The 14,568-nt window shown below is 40.9% G+C and overlaps 1 long non-coding RNA gene across 3 annotated transcripts in view; it reads right to left on the reverse strand.

The window, feature by feature from the left end:
- Nucleotides 1–14,568, reverse strand: part of LOC120533617 — a 93,312-nt gene that overhangs the window by 45,004 nt on the left and 33,740 nt on the right. For all 3 annotated transcript variants that reach the window (XR_005634581.1, XR_005634579.1, XR_005634576.1), the window contains exon 2: nt 2,540–2,652. This is a non-coding gene — a long non-coding RNA (uncharacterized LOC120533617). The remainder of the gene's footprint in view (nt 1–2,539; nt 2,653–14,568) is intronic.

Here is a 14,568-nt window from a genome sequence, read left to right on the forward strand (position 1 = left end):
GACAAGAACAGATCAAAGGAAGTGGTCAACTAATGTCAACCAACTTATAAAATAACAACAAACAACATACATACTGTATATGGGTGCCACTGTTAATATAGAGACCTCTTTGTGAACTATGAATATCTTCTGCATGTAAATTTCTCACAGAAGGCTTCTCAGGCAAGATGAGGGAGGTCTAAATATGTGGAATAGCTGTTTTTATTACCACAGCACTGCATGACCTTGCACACTTTTCAATAACTCCACTTTCTGAGATTCTCTGTTTATTTCATTAAAATTGAAAATCTGTTTTATTCAGCTATATTTTTATTCAAGTTTTCAGTCGAATAATACAAGTCAAACACAAGATGTGAGAGTGTTCCAGCTGGTGCTTCAATAGACTTCAAATAAAACCTTCTGCTGTAATGCTAGTATGTTAAAATTAGATGTTGAAAAGCAGTTGAGGGAATTTGGAGATCTGGCCACCTGTTTTTCCATGTTGGTGAGTTTTACCTTATCACCCAGTGGAAGTGTGGTTTCAGTACTGATAAGAACCACAGAGCCAATAAACAGTAAGTTCATTCAAAAATCAGAATAAGAGTTTTCTTTCTTTCTAAAGCACTGCTGCAAAATGAATGATTTTTTTAATGTCAGTTTTGCTTGTGTGTAAGGAGGGTCTATAAAAAGTGTTGCTTGTAAGTCAAACTGTCTATACTGCAGTTTCATGAATACTGCTTAAAATGCAAAACATACTGCTGTTTTGTAGTGGAAAGGATGTGAATTGATATGAGTATTTTCAAAATACACGTAAGATTAGTTTTTCTTTTCACGATTCTGACTCTCCAACCATTTTATAAACCTGTTATTTTGTTACTTATCTAGAGGGTGTTGCTGCCAGTCTCTGTGTAATTAGAACAAGAAAGGAGCAAAGCTCAGACAGGACAACCGTTCAGTGCATGTTACCCTCACTCATACTGAGGCAGTTTGGAATCATAATCCCAGTAAACACTCATTTCTTTTGTGGTGTGGAATGAAGCCAAAGTACTAGGAGAAAATCCACTCAGAAATAGACAGAATTAGCAAAATCTGCACAGTAAATAAGCAAGCAGTCCATACCAGGTCCACGGTGTTGTGACGTAGTACCTAGAGAAGTTAACTTAAGGGTACAAAATTTACAAAGACATTGACACAGTTGACTAAGCTGTATTCTTTAAGAGATGCCAGGATAAGAAAGGCAATGGTACTACCAAGGTGCTGCTGGACAGACAGAATTATCTTACTAAACCTGAGGCAAAGAGAGAAAATTACACTCTAGACCTCAAATGAGTGATAGACCCTGCCAGGAATGTGCAAAGTGTACAGGTAAAAACAGAAAGAAGAAGGAGCGGTGGCCTGGCTATGTTTACATATTATACTAGAGGGCAGGCAGTCCAGCAAACATCAGGGTAGCCTGAAACTCCACTTAGAATCAAAAGTCCGGAAGACTTTCTGTTGGTTAGGTTTTAGCATAATCTACCTGACTGAGAAAGCTGCTGCCAGTTTGCCCCTTTAAGGATAAGATCAAGAGATTTGTTGAGCCAAAACACCAAAACCACAAAAGAAAATCCAGACACTACAGTCAAATATGACATTTCAAATCCCTATAAGTCTTTTCCTAGCACTCATTTATTTATTTTGAAATTTTCCATTTTCTTGGATACTAGCTCTTGTGCACCACTATCTTGTGTAATTATAGTGTGATTATATCACAAGTTACAACCTGTCATTGACTACATGACTAGCAAGGGGATTAGTATGGCAATGGCCTTACAACAACCTAGAAAATGGCAGTGTCCATGAAAGAAGAGAAACAAAATGGCAATGTAGTTATTAGTGTGTGGAATATTGTTATTAGTATTGACTCATTTGATCCAATTGGTACTTTCCAGAGTATTAAATTTATATATTTTGCATTATATTAATTGTTTTTCTGATACACAATTTTGTTTCTGGAATTTAGATAAGGCGTGACCTTTTTATATTTAGTGACAATGCCTGTTGCCATCCCATAATAACCAGAAGTCACACCAAATGAAGTCAGTGTGTAGATGCTATTTAAGCTGGCATTTTGCGCATCAAAGCTTCTGAATAAATTCTAAAACAAATTTGTCAGTTACTAGACTTTAGAAAAAATATGGAATAGAGCTTTTTGCAGACTCTTTTGGCTGTTTTTTTACTGTTTTTGGCAGGTAAAGTCAAGTTTATTATCATGTGAACATAGTACAATTAAATTATTACTTGCGTGTCTCCTCAGAGCAGCCCACAAAATACAATACAAAAAAAGTAAATAAGAATACATAGCATGCAGCATATATAATATTTGAATTATTAGACTGACTGTTCAGCTACCTTACAACTTGTTTATATAAACTGTACCTGTATCTACTGGTGCAAATGTTAATGGTCCTTTACTGATTGCCCCGAAAGGAGGAGTGCAAAAAGTAGCTGTGCAGGATTGCTGGTCTTTAATAAGACTATTTGTCTTTTAGTATGTCCTTAACAGAAGGAAGCTACGTACCAGTAATATTCAGGGCCACCTTCATTATCCACTGCAGTGCATTTTATTCTTCAGTTGAGCGGGTGTTGTACCAGGATGTGATACCGCCAGTCAGGATGGACTTCACTGTGCACCTATTGAAGTATATAGAACAGATGGAGAAATAGGCACTGGTGAGCCTTTTGGACAAGAGATGAAATGTGTTCTGCCCACTTCAGTTCATCAGTGATGGTACACTCCAAGAAATTCAAAGTATACCTCTAATGTAGATTGATTTATGGTTTGCAATCTCCTTCCCGGGGTCTATGACCAGGGCCTTGATTTTGTTAATCATTAAAGGTGAAATTGTTACCCTGCCACTATTGCCACCAATGAATTAGAAAGCAAACCTCATCTATATAAACTGCCTTGCTGTTGGTGATCTGGTTGATGGTGGTGGTGTCATTAGCAAATTTAATTACTGAATTGGAGCTGTGTCTGGCCACGTAGGCATAGTGGACAAGGAGTATAGAAGTGGGCTTAGCACAGTACCCTGTGGAGTGTCTGAGTAAAAGGTGATTAGGAAAGATGTATTCTTGTTTAGAGACTGTAATTAACATTTTTCTTGTAATTTTGTGCATAAAGTCAGATAAACCGTACTTACACCAATTAACAAATAAGGGATTGAAGTCATCTCATGCCTAAGGCACAGTTGACTGTGAAAATGGAAAGTGTTTGGGACAAAGGTGGGAGGAAAAGCAAACTTGAAAGGAACCGATTAAGTCACACATAGGGCTTTGGACATTACACCTAATGTCCATTCACACTTTTGGCTATGCCAGCAATGCCTATGAACTAATTCAGTTATCTTAATCATCTCTAGTGATTGGTGTCTCAAGTATTGTTGATTTTTCAGTTGTTTTAATGGTTTTGATTTATGTTCTTAAATACATTTGCTCTGCATTCTTGCCATTGTTTTGCTAGCTTCATGACCTTGTCTGCTTTATCACTCAAATATTTCTTCTTGTCCTCCTGCTACCCTATTCACTTCTGTAACTGCCCAAAATACGGATTTCAGCTCTCATTGAACCCTCAGTAATCATCCATCCATTATCCAACCCGCTATATCCTAACTATAGGGTCACGGGGGTCTGCTGGAGCCAATGCCAGCCAACACAGGACGCAAGGCAGGAAACAAACCCCGGGCAGTGCACTAGCCCACCGCAGGGCACGTACATACACAGCACACACTAGGGACAATTTAAAATCGCCAATGCACCTAACATGTAGGAGGAAACCGGAGTACCCAGAGGAAATCCATGCAGACACGGGTAGAACATGCAAACTCCACGCAGGGAGGACTTGGGAAGTGAACCCAGGTCTCCTGGTCTCCCAACTGCGAGGCATCAGCGCTACCCACTGCGCCACTGTGCCGCCCCCTCAGTAATCAACTGAACAAAAACAGTGAAAAGACTGATCTTGAAACTTGACTGTGGGCAAAATCAACGAACCATATTCTCTGACAGAATAAAAAGGTTGAAAAAATGGGAAAATTGAATCTATAAGCCAAATAAATGAGTGTGAAGGACTGCTTTACTTATGTGCTCTTTTTATCTTTATTACATCCTCTATCAGATTCATTTTATTAATTACAATGATTAGTGTTCAAGAATCCTGGGTGCAAATGCAAGCTTGGTTGACAACCTTTGGAGAATTTGTGTGTTCTGTTTTTCCATGTGAAATTCCTCTGTGTACTCTTTCATCTTTTTTTCTTTCCTTTATGTTGTGTTTTTGGGTGTTGAATTTACTTACTCTGTTCAAGTAATAATTAACTCCAAAACAAATGCTTCTTGTAATCTTTTGTTATCTAAGAAGTGTAACTGTAAGTCTCCAATATGTTGTAAGATAGTATAGTGCCCGGCCCGACACAGATTGGACACAGTAGGCACGTGTAAAATAAACAAATACTTTTTATTTTCTTCTCCTGTGGGCACATGTCTTACCCACAGTCCCAAACACAAGCACACCACTAATGCACCGCACTTTCTCTTCCTCCTTGGCACCACCACTCCTTCCAAGCAACCTTGTCCTCCTCCACCCAACTCTGGCCGCTGAGTGGTGGTCACTGGCTCCCTTTTATCAGGCACCTAGAAGTGCTCCAGGTGGTTGATTGCCAACATCCGGCTGCACTTCTGGGTAAGGCGAAACTAGTGCTCAAAATGGGGCCAGCCGCTCCTGTTGCAGCACCCCCTGGCGGCGCCTGCGGAACCCCACAGAGCTGCACAGAACTCCAACCCCCATGAAGCCCTGGGGGAGTCCATGGCACCGCTGCAACCCAGGGATCCTGCCATCTAGCATCCAGGGGGAGATACTGGGCTTCCCACCCTTGTCCCCCTGGCAGATGTGCTGAAAGGGCGTCCCGGCCTGGCATGGGCCCCGGCCATCTGTCACTATGTTTAAGGAAACAAGAATTTCTGGATAAAAAAACTAAGCAGACACAGGGGAAAACATGCAAATTCCTCAGGCGTCATAACCAATAGGATAACTGGAGCTGTGAGGGAGATCTTCTAATTCTTATATCTCCGAACCACCTATAAAAGAATACAGTATATCATTTTAAATATGCAGGGTCAGAAAATGGTTGAGCAGGTAACATTAGTATCTCACATGTAGGCATTTATCACATTCTCATCTGCTTCATTTCAATTACTACTCAGTATTTTGTGCCTCCTTCTCTAGACTAAACATATCCTGGCCATTGTAAAAATCTCAGTATCCTTTAACAGGAAAGAACAGACATGAAAAACATGAAACTAGTAATATTCAGAACATAATGCCTCCACTTCCCAGTCAGAGGTATCCAGTGTTAAAACTTGCTATACATGTTTACCTTTCACAACGGATTCTTACCTTTCAAGTTTTGGTGAATCTTTTTATAATCTTTTTAATTTCTTTCTTTCTTTATTTATTTATTAACCCATTATTGAAATTGGTTTATTGCTTCCACACTGTAAAAATCTCCCTTTATGGGTTTGGTTTCAAGGAGCATCCTTGCCTGAGGGAGAAAGCCACATTTGTTCATGTTCATGCTCAGTCATGTTTGTTATATTTCTTTTTTAATGAACATTATGTGGAGGGATTTTAAAAGATAAAACCTATCTTCTTATATGGCTTGTACACATTGAAAAAGCTCTTTGTGTGCTCTCTGTGGACTGAGAGTCTTGATGAAGGGGTAGATGACCTAAAAAGTGAAATTTCAATAGCATCCCTTTAAACATAATCTTCAATTTGTATCCTTTCATAGCTGGCACTATACAAACTTCAATGAATAAACTATTTACTGATTATATGTAACTCTAATCCTTACAACATTTCTAACTGGAATCATTTTGATGCATTTTAAATCTGCAACTGAGAAAAGCTAATTGATTTGGTTTACATCATCAATAGAATTTTAAAAGTGATAAAAATATATGAATTTGAAGAGAATTTATGTCACTTCCCACCCTACTATGTGGTGACAAAGAACCACAAATGAATGCCCTGCAGGATGGGGAAGGACAACAGGGCAGGCCTGGGATCAGGAAGGCCCATGCATGGCCACCCTTTCACTAATGGGGCACCCAGTAAGAAGTTAGATGAAATCAAAAGGAAAAAAAAATCTTAAATTTTTCTTCTTTTTAATTTCTATTAAATATTTCTCTTTTGCTATTAAATATTAAGTTGTTGCATATGAATATTCTAGTGTCTCTGCAACTTGCCTCCAAGCCATTCATTAATTAGTAATGGTGCAGATCCCACAAGACAATATTGCAAACGCGTAATTCAAAGACAAAGTCAGCTGGGTGACAGTATAAAGGCTTTTAGCACATCTTTATACCTAATAGCCTGTGAAGAATTATTGATATTTATTTTATATCTAGGAAAGAAATCACTGAAAGGAAGACTTAGCATTCTAATAAAACACAGCCTACCAAAAAATTCTGTCGATCTATGTTTTATCTAATGCCATTCTCCATCTATTTATTTATCTTGTCATGACCAGAAAACACACTGGAGCAGTTTGGGAAGCTACTTCCTATCCATTTTAATTTCTTTTTTTTTGGATGGCTGTCTTTCTTTACGTGATCTTGCAAGCTTGGAAATACTGCTAAGAAGTTTTGCAAAAGTGTTGTGTCTATCACTCGCTGATCAATTTGAATGACAAAGTAGGGTGCCTTTACTGTCCTTATATGGTGATAAGAACTGAAGATTTGGGTCATGGGGCAGGGCTTGGATTGCGTAAGAGCTTGTCCTTTATTTTGAGGTCCCCTTGGTTGTAGATGGTAGACTGCTGTGCTCTATCTATCTATTTAAACTCTAAAGACTGGAGAAAAATCTTGTGTACTAATTCATTTGTAGTTAAAAATAACCCATTGTGCTTCACTTTAAAAAGGTACCCATGCAGAGACCTCTAAGACTTGCTGATTTTCTGTGCGTGATGATAAATAAAGCTAGGATTCAAACATTCTAGGATCTGTCAATAGTTAATTGTTTATCAGGGAAATTCTAACTATTAGACTTCTTCATTGGTTATTCAGGCTGCCCATCATTTTAAAATAGCAAAATATTTGATTTAATAGAAGTGGCTGGTTACTACATTAAATACACTTTACAAATAAAATCATTTTTAATTCATTTTCCTCTTATATTTTATTGCAGCGGTGTTTACAGTCTGCAGTTAGAACCCGTACTTCCAGTTTGTTTGATGACACTAAATTGGTCGGTAATTAAAAAACATGGAAGAAATTAAAAATGGTTATGCCTGAAAGAACTGATAAACCTCAAGGGCTGATGCCAAGGTATTTTGTAATTGGGAGATCTATCAGTGGAAAAATACATAAACGGAGATGTGAAACACAGTAGAGTTCAAAACACCAAAATTCAATGAGAGCACAAAATGACAAGGAATCAAACAAAAAGCCAGACTAAGTCAAAAAAACAGGCTAAAGGGTCCTAATCCTAGAGTACAATCATTTCCTTAACTTGCTAACAAATCCAAAGATCAGCCACACCATAAAGTACTTCTTAAAACTCAACTCAAAGGAATGCCTCCTAAGTATTTACAGCAAAACCTGTGAGGCTATCGGTGTATTTTTCAATCAAAAAATTAATGATATTAGAAATAACATAGTACATCTCCCCAACATTAAGGATCCTCCTAAACCCCAGCATTCTGTTATAAACAAATTAAACTCTTTCACTAGGATAGATTTACCTGATTTACAAAAAATAATATCTCAATTAAAACCCTCCACCTGTGTCCTTGATCCAATACCAACAAATTATTTCAAAGAAGTATCAGGCGTGCTAATTGATAATGTTCTGGACATAGTAAATTCGTCATTAAATACGGGGGTCTTCCCAGACTGTCTTAAGACTGCTGTAGTTAAACCCCTACTTAAGAAAGATGATCTCGACACCTCGGCTCTTGAAAATTTTAGACCCATCTCTAACCTGCCTTTCTTAAGTAAAGTTCTGTAGAAGGCAGTCATTATGCAGTTCAATGACCACTGTCAGGGATGCCAGGGGCAACGACCCAGCCAGGACGCCTTGAGGGACCGGAAGAGGGTCATTGCCCACCCTGAATTATGTGGTGGCTGCCTTCCTGGTTGCTTTGGGGACCACGGGTAGAGGGCTTGGAAGCCCAACCCTGTAGGGACCCGTGGTCACTGCCAGGGGGCGCCCCAATGCCTTTTGGACCCTAGACCTCAGCACTTCCGCCACACCAGGAAGTGCTGGGGGGAAGAAGAAAAGGAACACCCAGAGAGCTTCCGGGAGAACAGCCGGCATTTCCGCCACACTGGGGCGTGTCCAGGGAGGAATGCCGGGACACACCTAGAGCTCATCCGGGATAATATAAAAGGGGCCGTCTCCCGTCAGTCGAAGCTGGAGTCGGGTGGAAGCAGGACAAAGCAAGAGAGAGAGAGTGGAGGCGGCCCAAAGGAGAAGGCATTGTGTGGCCAGGACTGTGTTGGGGGTTGTTTGTGTGCACTTGACCTTATTGTAAATATTGTAAATAAACGTGTGGTGGTGGATTACAACATGTCTGCCTGTCTGTGTCTGGGCCGAATCCACATCTGGCGTAGTCGGCAGGATGCTCCGTCTGGTACAAGACGGGGACCTGAATTCAAATATTTTGTTGCGGACGGCCCGGCGCAGCAGGGGACCCCACCCATGTGCCGCGGGAGCGGCGTGCACACAGTCCCGCGGGGTAAAAGTACCCCACGGACCGCCAGTGGTCTGCAGGAGAGCCGTTTTCCCCGGAGGCGGGTCGACGGCGTGTGGAGCGGGACTGATACAGGCTCCTGCGGGTGCGCCGTTGCTGGAGGTGCCCAGGATGGCATCGCGTCTAGGGAGGCCACGCCGAGGATGTCTCCTCGGTTAGACAGGACCCGGGAGGTGAGTTCCCTGCCTATCAGCAGCCGGCCCTTGGGGGCAGGCGTGTTTTCTGTTTTCCAGGCAGGGACTTCCTGGATCCGTGTCAGTGGCGGGCGCATGCCGGTCTGCGGGGCTTCGACAGCACGGTGGCAGCTGCGGGAGCTGCAGAGAAGGAGACGCTGCAGCTCGAGCGGCGTTAGCAACAGCAAGGCTGCCGGCAAGCACGTCGCCGCCGTAGGAGGGGAGCCAAAATGGCCGCGGACCAGAAGTCCCTCCTCCTGACAAGCATGCAATTGGATGGTGTGTCTTACGTGCCCGCCGATGACTGGAGAGAGGCGGGACGAAGGAATGTCCCGGGGGAAGACCCGATTGGGCCGAAGGAAGAGGCCCACAGGAAGTTGCCCGCGTTTGGGGCTGACAGACAGGTAGGCTCTGCGTCGGTTAACTTCCTGTCTTTGCCGGCTGCTCTGTCGGAGCTGGAGGCGTGCCTTCAGCCCGCAGAGCAGCATGTGTCGCAGGTGCTACGTGCCCTCCAGGCAGAGTTGCGGGTACTGGAGATGAAGGCGGTCGCGTCTATGGAAGAGCTGCTGAAGGCGATCAGACAGCGCGACGCTGGATTCTTCAGCCGGAGGCGTACGGCGGGGAAGGTGAGTTCCGCCGTCCCCGTACAGCATGAAGGAGGGTCTGCTGAAAACGGCTGTGAAGCTAACGATCACTTTCAAGTAAGCAGTCCTCAGTCCCAGACAGTGAATGCGGCGCAGGGGGCTGTGCGCGTGGTGAGGGGAGAGACAGCGAGGGGGCTGGCAGGACACGGGCTGTTGAGTGCCCCAGGTCCTAGCACCCTCCACCCCAAGTCGGCGGCAGTATCGCGCTGCTCTACAGGGACGCAGACTGGAAGGAGTCTCTTTCTTTTCCATAAGGAGACTCAGACCGTCAGGGCGTCCCAGAGCGACAGGAGGAATTGGAGGCTGAGTGCCGGTTCCTCAAATAGAATGGGACGTGGTGCTGGGTGATGACACACAGCTGTCCTTATCAATAGCACCTGATGACCTCGATTCTCTTGATTCACTAGCACAATGTCTGACTTGTATCTCAGAATGGATAAATAGTAACTTTCTCAAGTTAAATAAAGAGAAAACTGAAATCTTAGTGATTGGTAATAATGGATACAATGAGGCTATTAGAAATAAACTGGATACATTAGAGTTAAAAGTCAAGACGGAAGTAAAAAGCTTAGGGGTAATTGTTGACTGTAATCTGAATTTTAAATCGCATATTCATCAGACCACTAGGACAGCATTTTTTCACTTAAGAAACATAGCTAAAGTTAGACCTCTTATATCATTGAAAGATGCTGAGGAATTACTTCACGCGTTTGTTTTCAGTCCACTAGATTATTGTAACGCACTCCTCTCTGGACTACCCAAAAAATACATAAATCATTTGCAACTAGTGCAGAATGCAGCTGCTAGAATCCTAACTAGGATAAGAAAATCAGAGCACATCTCTCCAGTTTTGATGCCACTACACTGGTTACCTGTGTCATTCAGGATTGACTTTAAAATTCTGCTTATGGTTTATAAAGCCTTAAATAATCTCGCCCCATCTTATATATCGGAATGCCTGACACCTTATATTCCAAATCATAACCTTAGATTCTTAAATGAGTATCTCCTTAGAATTTCAAGAACAAAACTTAAAAGAAGTGGTGAGGCGACCTTCTGCTGCTATGCACCTAAAATCTGTAGGAATTCGCCAGGCTAATACAGTAGAGCACTTTAAGACACTGCTGAAAACACATTACTTTAACATGGCCTTTTTATAACTTCAGTTTAACTTAATCCTGATACTCTGTATGTTCAATTCATCATAATAACTATTCATGGTGGCTCTAAAATCCGTACTGACCCCTACTCTCTCTTCTGTTTCTTTTTCCAGTTTCTTTGTGGTGGCGGCCTGCGCCACCACCACCTACTCAAAGCATCATGATGCTCCAACAATGATGGATGGATTAAAAGCCAGAAGTCTACGTGACCATCATCATCAAGCCCTTCCGTGAGAACCCTAAATCCAAAGAGGACTGTTTCATTTATGTTAGGCAGAATGCCCAGAGGGGACTGGGCAGTCTCATGGTCTGGAATCCTTACAGATTTTATTTTTTTCTCCAGCGGTCTGGAGTTTTTTTTGTTTTTTCTGTCCACCCTGGCCATTGGACCTTACTCTTATTCTATGTTAATTAATGTTGACTTATTTTATTTTCTTACTGTGTCTTTTATTTTTCTATTCTTCATTATGTAAAGCACTTTGAGCTATTTTTTGTATGAAAATGTGCTATATAAATAAATGTTGTTGTTAAAAGCTGTCAGTATAGTAACATCGCATGTTGTAATGACAGCACGGCACACGACCAATAATGCATGCTATTTCCAAAACCAACATGGCTATAACCATAAGTCAAATTAAGAATCAAAATGACATTGTAGTATGGGTTCCAGCTTCCCTGAAACCCTGCTCACGGTATAGAAATTGATTGAATGAATGAATGAATGGATAACATTGTGTAACTTTTGGAAAATGAATGAATAATTAAGGTAACTAAGAGAAGGAAGATGTTCTCTACAAAACATACAGTATTTACATTTGTTTGTTCAGTTAAACACCATACACATTTTGTGCACTTAATTACCAGGTTTCTTCATGAAGAAAAGTTAAGATTTGAAACAAGCAAGGTATGTGTGGATGACAGATAAGGCATAGCTATTTACTTTCTAAGCCATGCCAGACAGAATGAAGCATGACATTTTCATGAAATGACTACTTAAATAAGTGCAGACCATATTACTAGCTGTTTAACTGTGCAAAAAAATTGTTTAGAAGATATGATATACAGTACAGGCTTATTTTCTCATAATAATAATGATGAATACAAAAATGGAAAATGATCACATAGATTGTATTTTGATCTTTTTGTTTTGTAAAAAGAGGAACTGATTTAAAAAAGATTTAGAGAAAACAACATCATTGATAAATAAACTACCACTGAAGAAAATTTAAAGATAGGGAATTTTGAGAGAGATAAACATATTAGAAAAAGGAGACAAAGACACCATGTGAAGACCAGTCCTCCTATTGCAAAAGTCATTAAGCCCTTGGCTGCAATATGACCTTCACTATCAACTTTTTGACTGCTCCAATGGCCTTAACATACATACTATACTGTATTTGTACTCATACAACCTGGTAGGGTGCAGCTTGGTCTGCATGGCCTAAGTATGAGGAAAAACAGGTAAAGGCTCCAGTTCCAAAAAAACTGAAAAGAAAGTTAAAGACACAACATTTTGTCAGGTTTGTCACTAACTCTGTGGTTTACGTATCTTACTGGTGATGCTCATAACTATCCTGAAGCACCATAACTATCCTTTCCACCTGAGTTAAGAGTACTCAGGAGCTCAGTAGTCATTGGAAAAAGGGAAAAACAAATATGAGAAGGAAGAAAACTGTATATCAGCAACAGTTCTGATGCTAAACTCCAGTTGTGTCTATATTATTGAGCATCCATTGCCGGACGTTTTACGCTGGTCATCAATCAAACTTTTTATTTCTTTCTGAACTTAATTTCACTTTAATTCACTGGTCTAATGTCCAGATTTTTTTCCTGCCTTGTACCCAGTGTTGCAAGGATAGGCTTTACCTCAGCAACCCAGAACTAGTTTAACAATATTTTATTGAAAATGTTATTTCTATCTTGTTAATGTGAACTTAACACTGAATGTGGACCTCCTCTGAAAATGTATGCATAGAATTTAGAGTATTCATTCTTTAAACTATAACCGTGGCCCTAAAAAAATACCTTTCATATCAAATATGCGTTCAACAAATAAGGGGTAACTTAATTTACTAATGGCTCTTAAACACCTTGATTGATTTTCTTTTTTTTGCCTTGGGTGATTACTTAAGCGGTCTGGGAGCCAGTGCTAGAACACTTGCTCATGTCAGCAGTAGTCTGCTTCATTAAGAGGAGCGCTGTCGATTGATTGAATCATTATTTTACCTAATACTGAGTGCTACAGAAGCAGCTCCTACATCATCCTTAAAAACTTGGGATGGGCAAAAAGTTTGAAAAGTGGTTTGTTAATCATCAGTGCTAATGGGTGAGCACATTCAGACTATTGTGGCATTAGAATTAAGCTCATTCCAAAAACATTTTTTGAAAAAAAAAACAAATGTGATCCTCCAGCAAATAAAGTACTTACTTGACTCTAATGAAAATACAGGTACAAAAAAATACATGTTAAAATGTTGAGTCTGGCTGGCATTTTGTCTTATTGTGAAATCGTCTCAAGTCTGACAGTAGCAATAATTAGAAATCTGTCTCTTTTATTGTTGGTGCATGTAGGGACTCCAGGTTATATCAGCCTTATATTCAATGATTGTGTCTTTATTAGATGCTTTCATATTGTATATGGGAACTGTCACCAAAATGACACCTCACATGGACTAGAAATATTCATTACTCCCTTCTTTTATATAGCAGATTGAGTTTGCCGAGCTGTGCAACACCTTTTCCAGACAGTGATTTATATATAAAAATAATCAGAATAAGGAAACGTCCACCTCCTAAAGACTTTTTTCATTGTTTAACAACAAGTAAAGAGGTAAACCCAGCCACAGGGGATGGACAAGTAAGTGTGTTTCTTCATGTCGGTCCAAAGCCCAGATAAATGGGGAGGGTTATGTCAGGAAGGGCATTTGGACAACAATACAAATTTCCATACAAGATCGGTCGAGGCCCGGGTTAACAACGGCTGCCACCAGTACTGTTAGCCAACAGGGTGCTGGTGGAAATTGGGCTACTGTTGACCGAAGAAGGAGAAGTAGAGGGGGGAGCTTTGTTCGGAGACAGAAGGACAGGAGGAAGGTAAAGAAAGTGGAACTGAGGGTAGGAACTTTGAATGTTGGCAGTATAACTGGTAATGGAAGAGAGTTAGCCGATATGATGGAGAGAAGGAAGGTTGATATATTGTGCGTGCAAGAAACTAAATGGAAGGGGAGTAAGGCCAGGTGGATCTGTGGTGGATTCAAATTGTTCTATCATGGTGTGGATGGGAGAAGAAATGGGGTAGGGATTATTCTAAAGGAGAAGTATGTCAAGAGTGTTTAAGAGGTGAAAAGAGTGTCAGACAGAGTAATGATTATGAAGCTGAAAACTGAAAGTGTGATGATGAATGTTGTTAGTGCATAAGCCCTGCAAATGTTTGATGGATGAGAAAGAAGATTTCTGGAGTGAGTTGGATGAAGTGATGGACAGTGTACCGAAGGGACAGAAAGTGATGATTGGAGCGGATTTCAATGGACATGTTGATGAAGGGAACAGAGGGGATGAGGAGGTGATGGGTAGGTATGAAGTCAAGGAGAGGAATGAAGAAGGTCAGAGGATAGTGGATTTTGCAAAAAGGATGGGCATGGCTGTGGTGAATACATATTTTAAGAAGAGGGAGGAACATAGGGTGACGTACAAGAGTGGAGGAAGATGCACACAGATAGATTATATCTTATGCTGAAGAGTCAATCTGAAGGAGATTAAAGACTGCAAAGTGGTGGCAGGTGAAAGTGTAGTTAGGCAGCATAGGATGGTGGTATGTAGGATGAAG

This window comes from Polypterus senegalus, chromosome 1, assembly GCF_016835505.1.
Source record: "Polypterus senegalus isolate Bchr_013 chromosome 1, ASM1683550v1, whole genome shotgun sequence".
Lineage (NCBI taxonomy): Eukaryota > Metazoa > Chordata > Cladistia > Polypteriformes > Polypteridae > Polypterus > Polypterus senegalus.